At 41.2% G+C, this 8,102-nt stretch overlaps 1 pseudogene; it reads right to left on the bottom strand.

Annotated features, from left to right (window-relative positions):
• Positions 1–451, bottom strand: part of LOC101586187 — a 7,850-nt pseudogene extending 7,399 nt beyond the window's left edge.
• Between the last annotated feature and the right edge of the window lie 7,651 nt (positions 452–8,102).

Genomic DNA, 8,102 nt, shown 5'->3' with positions numbered 1-8,102 from the left:
TCTTTGATGGCCTTCACCTGCTCATCCAGGTAGTGGTCTCGATGAAGTCACACAGATGGGGGTCGTTCCTATCAGTGGTCAGCTTGTGCACCTCCAGGAGGTAATGATTCACACTCTTCTCCAAGTGCAGCGCGCACTCCATCGCGTTCAGCCCATTCTCCCAGTCATCACAGTCTGGTTTCTTAACATCCTGAAGGAAGATCCGGCCACCGCGCTGGTTCTGCAGCTTCATCAACTTCTCAGCGTGTTCTCTCTCCTCATGGGATTGGTGAAGAAAGTATTTGGCGAAGTTCTTCAAAGCCACATCATCGCAGTCAAAGTAGTAAGACATGGACAGGTAGACGTAGGAGGCGTGGAGGTCCAGGTTGATCTGGCGGTGGATGGCCGCCTCGGCGTCCTGGTGGTAGTTCTGGCGCACTTGGGAGGGCGAGGCGGTCGTCATGGCGGCGAGGGCAGACGAGGCTGGGCTGCATTCAAGCACTGTTGAAGCAGGAGGCCATGGCGACGCTCGGGGGAGCAGGAATCCTTAATGATCAGAACCATAGCTCAAGTATCCACTCTGAATATGTAGTTATCAAAGGTGGAAGACATGAGTGTAATTCTCAGTCTGTGAGTAGCATTCCACCTCCAGTCTCATAGTATGACTGTATTTCCTCACCTTGTGTGATATTAGGTGCGACATGTGTTGACCAAAGAAATGTGATCAGAAGGGTTGTGCATTGCCAGCAGGCAGAATGTGTGAGCAAGTAAAGAGCCGGCCAGGCTTTCTGTCTGCTGGTGCCAGAACATGTGAACATGTGTCAGGGACATCCCCAGCAGCCAGGGTCCTTCACTGTGGCAGCACAACTTCCCTGCTATGGTTGCTATGTGAAGTCACTGCAGCAACTTGGGGGTGGATAGTTCTGCAGTCTGATTCAGCCCACGCTTATTGATACAGCTATTTTCTTTCATTCTGGCCCCATGGGGGAAGAATATCTGGTCTAACCTTTTCCCTCCAAAAAATTATACTTATTGTCATGGTCTTCTATATTTGGCAAAGATCTCAGAGATCATGGCATCTACTGGACAGAAACTGAGGAAATAATTAGAAAAAGGATGTGTATTATTCCTGAATAGTTACCTCATCCAGCCTGCTGCTGAAGCAGGAATCTACTTGGCTACATCTGTACTTTGGAGTTAGACAGATGTGGCTTTGGATTCAAACCCTTCCACTTACAAATGATAAGATCCTAAGCAAGTTACTTAACAGCCCTAGACCTCAGGACTCTCATTAGAAAATAGGAGTAATAATTTTTCTGCATTATCAGATTATTATAAGGACTTGAGACAGTGAATAAAAGCACTTACCATGGAACTTAGCAGGTAGGAAGTGTTCAATCAGTGGTAGCTGGTATTGTTAATCCTTTTTCTCTTCTAGGGCACCTCCAGAGAAGGTAGGCTCATCCCTTAGGGATCAAGCCTATTCTATCACATGCGATGTCCCTAATCACTAGCAAGCTCTTTCTTATTCAGCAATACTCAGTCTCAGCCTCTGTCTCCTGGACACCAGGTATGCTGCTTTTATCCCCTTGAGCAACAAAGACCACCTCATTTCTTCCTCTCTGCAATGACACCAAATATTGCATACAGCTACTGTTTCTCCTAGAGGTCTTCCCTCCTCTCAACAACCATTTCTAGCTCTATTCCTTTTAGGACTGTATTTCCCAACAACTCACTCAAAGTGTGAACTGTATTTTAAAATCTTCCTGTCATCTCTTGTAATGAGTAGGTGCTACCTAAATATGCATCCCTCTACTTCCTAAGGTTGGGTTTCTATTGCCTTTACAGTACATCACCTGTCAAATGAAAAGAACAGACACTTCTCCAAAGAAATATAAATGGCCAATAATTACATCAAAAACCATTGACGATCTTTAGTTACTAGGGAAATACAAATCAAAGTAACTTTGCAATTCCATCTCACTCCAATCAGAATGGCTATCATCAAGAACAATGACAAGAAAAAGAACAAATGCTGGTAAGGGTATGGGGAAAATGGATCCCTTCTTCATTGTTGGTGGGAATATAAACCAGTACAACACTATGGAAATCAGTATGGAGACTCTTCTAACAACTAAAAGTAGAAATCCCAGTTGACCTTTCTATACTTCTCATAGGTATATTCCACGAAGAGCGACAGTCATCAAATTATACTGATACATGCGCATCCATGCTTACAGCGGCTTAATTCACAGCAGAGCTAATCTCTGAAAACAGCCTAGATGGCCATCAATAGTTAAAGAGATAAAGAAAATTTATATATGGGATGTACAATGGAATTTTATTCTGCCATAAAGAAAAATAAATTTGAGTCCTTTGCAGGAAAATGGATGGATATTTAGGTCACACTGTAAAGTAAAATAGATAAGACACAGAAAGTTAAATATTGTATGGTTTCTCTTACATGAGCAATCCAAAATATAAGTAAATCAAACGTAGGATGGTGGAAAACCCGAGGTAGACTCTTTTGGAGATGGAGGAGAGGACAGCTGGAGGGAGAAAGAAGGACTAGAGGGGGCAAATGCATCAAGTTTAATGATAATGCTGTAATATATTTGCACCAATTCCTCAAGACAAATGTAAATGGGGGGCATCACAAACATATATCAATACAATTTTTTTAAAAAAGAATGAACAAATCCAACCAGTTAAATACTAGTAACCTAAACTGAATACACCTAGGATCTGCCATATATGGACACACACATTAGGACTGACCCTCCCCCATTCCTGCCCCCTACTTTGGTCTGGGAGTTATAGTTCTGAGAGGGCAAAATGCTGATTAGAAGCAATTCATGCCTCAGCCTGCTCTTGGTCAGCTGAAATTCATAGATTTTCATTTTAACTAATCAACCAGGTCAACCCAGGTGTTTTTCAATCTATTATTACCAAATCAGTTGTTAACCTAGACTAAAGAGTCCTTATTAATCACATTACATGTAATCTTACTGTTTGGGACATTAAATCTACCAAAGTCTTTCAGTGTCCCCATTCTGTCATCTAACATAGTAGCTCTTCCTTCTGATCTTGACTGTCAGTATTCTGAAGGAAGCAGTATGAAACCTTCACCATTAGGTTTTGACTAGGGAGGGAATGGCAATCACCTTCGGGGTGGTGAAGTTCAGGAAGTGACTCCCTGGGTATGTGACTTTCATTCCCATAGTAGGTGATCATAAAGGCAGTGGCCAATAGTCTTTCCCAGAAAACCTTGCCTTCTTTTTCACATGACCCCAAGGGCAGGCTTCTAGGATAATTGTACATCTGGCCCAAACCTTTGTTCTTCAACTAAGATGGATTGACCCAGAACTTAATTGATACAAGAGGACCAAAATTCCTTCTCTTGGAACAAAACATTAAGGTCCTGAAATTCAATCTAAGCTGCAGAGAGGTAAAAAGAACTATTCAGAGACCAGGCATGCATATGGGTTTCCCCATAGGGTCCAGGCTGTGGACAAGAAACAGCAAGGCAGCGCAAAAATGAAAGAGAGGAGGAAGGCTGTGGATGGCTGCTGTGAGGCTGAGCCTCACCCTTTTTCTTTGTAACACACTTTACTTTTATATTGTCTCTTTGGTGGGAGTGATGGTTACCTGGAAACAAAAGAACCCTAATTGATTCAAGTACCTCCCAATTTTCTAACTCATTAGCTCATCAAACCCACCTTGAACCAAGGTGACTTCCTGCTGAGTCCCTTTCCATCAGTCTGTTAGTTTGTGTTTTGGTTTTCTCCTGATCTGTACCCTGTAGGCTCTGTTTAAAGACAGGTTTCTCTAAAACCAGAGTTTATGGTGGAGGTTCAGTGAGTCTAACTTTGGAGGAGGTAAGGAAGGAGCAGTGAAGCAGGTAGTTTCAGGTGAGTCCAGACACAGAAGAATCAGGAGGCAAACTGCACAGAAGAATGGTCCTAGCTGGAGGAAAGGAGGCTGGATTTTGTGCCTTCCCTCCCATCAGTGATTGGCTGAAACAGAGAAATAAATGAGTCAGCCAATAGCAGTTCACTGGAGAAGGACTGAGACTTTACTACCCGCCAATACTCCTAGCAGCTAGGCAGGGTCCTAGTAAAAGGTCTGTGAATGGGTTATCAGTAAAGTCTGCAACAGCTTTCTCTGTAGCATGTTCTTTCAAGGAGAGTGCCTGTCAGACCTCTCAGAGTACAGGAAACCTGATGAATACCAGTTGTCCTTTGTCATTGCATTTTTGGCATCATGATTAGAAACTGTCAGAAGGAAGGAGTCCATTTAGGCAGGGGTGGGCAGTGGTAGCTGTCATCCTTCTGCAAATGATACTGGGACACCTGGGGGGACTTCATTGCCTGAACCTGTGCTCACCCCTCTCTGGATGGCAGCATCTCAGACCTGCTCTGTTCCAGAAGTGGGCTCTTCATGACTCAAGCCCACCTATCCCTTCCCCTGCACAGAGATTCCTTTGAGACAAACCCATGGTGCAAACTGACTTGATAAAATACAAGAGACTCTATGGCTTCAGGGCAACAGGCTTCTTCAGTCTTGTTAGTAACTGAGGAGAATGCCTGCTCCCTGCTGACCAGTCCCTGGGAAGGATGTGACTGACACTCAGGACTCTCAAGCCATTTCTGGAACTTGGGCCTAGAATCAGCCTAAGGAAAAAATCAGAAATCCAAAATAGACAAAATTTTTGCAGGTCAGTAGAGCCCCTGAGAAGATGGTGATTCTCCTCCTCAAACCAAACTCGAAGCCACATACCCCTGAATCCCTCAGTGTGTGAACCAATGAATTCCATTATTTGCTGGATCCCATTTCAAACAGGTTTTTGTTATTTGAAACATAAACTATCTTAAGTGATAGACTGTAGGGAGTGGGAGGAGGAATGGATCACAGGCAGGGAATGTCACCACCCACTTGTTTTTGGCACAATTTCCCGTGTACACTCTTCCCTCGAGTCCCATAATGTGCTCATATCTAAAAGCAGGAATGGACAATTCAGCATCCTGATAACCCCTCACACAGAGCCCTGAACTGGATGCCAGGGCTGTGCCTTCCTCTGCAGGAATCTGACGTGAGGATTTGGTTTCCGGCACACTAAACCATTTAAATAACATCAGCTGCATTTGGAAGATCTCCAGTTGTCAGCAAAGCTTTGTAGAAACATCTCCCAAAATGAGCAGAGAATGACCTCGCCGGTGGGGGCCTCTTCTAAACTTTGTTAATAAAACATTTGGTCGACACTGTATATTCGTGTCCTTCTAAAATTCCTTGGGAAGCAGTCAAAGTGCTCAGGATGACAGAGAAGTCACATGCATCATTTTATGCTGTGCCTCACATGATCCCAGGACTGATTTTAGGAGCAGGCTGCAGGCAAGAGCCCATCCTGAGGCTTGCAGGGACGGCAGGAGTCATGATTCAGTCCATTTATCTTCATTTTTCATCCTTTCACAGCCCTTCTAGAGCTCTGTCCTATTAGGGCTGTGGCATTTGTCTCGTGCTTGGAGTTAATAGTGGCCTTAGATGATTTTTAACAATAATAATCTCAGTTATTATGGTGGTTAGATATCTCTTTGTTTCTTTTCTTCATTTATGGTGCCTAATGCCATCTTTGACCAGATGGAGAATGCAATTAAAATAAATATAATGTAATATAAAAATAAAACAGAACATATTGCTTTTGCAGGGCAATCTGGGCCCAAGATTTTCTGCAGTGGAAATTACTGGCTAAATAAACCTATCTCCTCATTGACATGAAGCTAAGGAGAAAAATCGGTTACAACAAAAGGAGAAAGAAATGCCATTATTTCCTAAATTGAAGCAAGAGAAGTTGATATCTTGATTATACCTCATCAATTATAGATCTTTTATTTTTGCTACTCATGAATATTTGAGTATCAACACAGTGAATTGAGGAGAATAAGTCCTAACATTTCTTGAACATATGTTACATGCAAATTATTTTGTATAAAGATAACCATTTAATTCTTGTATTAGTCCAGTGAGAGAAGAGATTATTATTTTGGCAATAAGAAAATTAAAGAGTAGGTGATTGTGTGGCCACCTAGTGCCACACAGTGAGTGCCCAAGTGGAAAATTATGGAAGTAGGAAGGGCTTTATTCTGTTTCTTTTTGCATAAACAGCATCAGAAAATTCAATAGTGCCACAGTGCAGGTGCCACAGGGGAGAAAATGATGAACAAAAGAAGCTGAAGAAGCTTCCAGTTTTGTTTGGGGATAATCCACATATATTGGAAAGAAAACAGAGCTACACGGCAGGTGAACTATAAAGAGATTGTTGTAACTATATTCTGGTCAAGGTCTTTTCCCCCATTCTCATGGGAGACTCACCCTTTTAAGAAGGCCCTTCCAACCCTCGGTGGGTGAATCAAAACCTTGACCTCCCAATCATAGATACTGCTTCAGTAAGCAGGTCTTTCTACAAGGGACACAGACTCAGAGGTGTGGAAATGAGGATTTGTTGGAAGGCTCCATGTATCTTTCACGGAACTTGACAAGTCTAAGGAAAGTAGGGAAAGAAGGAAGTAGGGACTGGAAATTTCATAAAATCCACAGGGAACATGGCCAGTCTCTCTGGCTGTGAGTCACTGGCCTCCACTTCACTCCAAGTAAAAAGTCTTTTCCCCTCATTTTCATCAAGTTCCTGTTGCATGGGGTGGGATATCACTGGCCCAGTCCTAGCACTACAACATTTCCCAAATAACTGAGGACTCCCAAATAACTGGTTACCACCCTTGGTACCAGCTCCATTAGAAAATCTCTTTGGCTTAGATTGGGTCATGTGTCCATGTCATTTTAATTTAGCTGTGATCATTAAAGGAGTTACTATTTGTCTGTACAAATACAGATGTGAGAGCTCACCCATTTGAATAAATGGACAGTTCTCAGAAAAGGCCCTACACAGATCTACCAAAAGGCATTCTACTTATACATCTGGTTCAAATTCATCATATTCATTCTTGGAAATTTACTAAATTCTTTCACTTATCATTTCTGTGACTGTAAGCCATAAAAGATATCTTTATCTTTATGTTATGCTTATCTATGCTTTCCATTTCCAAAACCTGAGGTCATAACTGATATAAGTGTATCCCCAAGTCCTCATCTTCAGAAAAATGTATTCTCTTTATTCTTTTCAACTCATCTCTGTTTAAAACCCATACGCATACAAACTTAGTATATCAAAATCATACCAGCAAAATTTTACCTGAAGAATTTCTAAGAAAAATAAAGATTATGGGAAATGTTGTGGAGTTTTATTGTGCCCCTGGCACACAACAAGAATATTACAAAATTCATAAAATGGTAAAAAGTAATTATCATGAAGTCTGACCAGAGTGCATACTGCAGTCATGGTTGGGTGTAACTTTCTGATGTTGTTGTTGCTGTTGATATCTTGATTATACCTCATCAATTACAAATCTTTTATTTTTGCTATTTATGAATATTTTGAGTGAATTGGGGAGAATAAGTCCTAACATTTCTTGAACATATGTTACATACAAATTATTTTGTGTAAAGATAACCATTTAATCCTGTATTAGTCCAATGATGGATATAGTATTGTTATTTTGACAATAAGAAAAATTAAAGCTTAGGGCAGTTGTGTGGCCACCTAGCACCACATAGCCAGTTACTTGATATGGGTAGAATAAACCAAGTGTGTCTGCTGATCAAACTTTGCCTCCCCATATTGACATTTTGATGAAAATTAGATGTGTATTATAAAGAGTGCTCAAAATATGTATGTTTACATAAAAATGTTGCTGCAGTAAAAGCCCACTGCCATTAGTCATTCTCTAAATGTTCCCCTTACCTGAGGAATTGTTTAAAAAGATGTGGTGTTTTTACACAATGAAGTATTACTCAGCTATTAAGAATGATAAACTCAAAGCCTTTATATTGAATTGGATGCCACTTGAAGATATACTCATAAGTGAAATAAATCAGACACACATGTGTAAATATCATATAGTTTCCCTAGTATAAGAACTCAAAAGAAGAAAATCAAATAGAAAGGTATAATACAAGTAAAAGGAAAGCAGGATCTTAAGGACTAATTAATCAAAAGAGGGAAAGGAGAA

This window comes from Octodon degus, unplaced genomic scaffold, assembly GCF_000260255.1.
Source record: "Octodon degus isolate 3935 unplaced genomic scaffold, OctDeg1.0 scaffold00016, whole genome shotgun sequence".
NCBI lineage: Eukaryota > Metazoa > Chordata > Mammalia > Rodentia > Octodontidae > Octodon > Octodon degus.
This window is presented reverse-complemented; position numbering and strand designations above follow the sequence as displayed.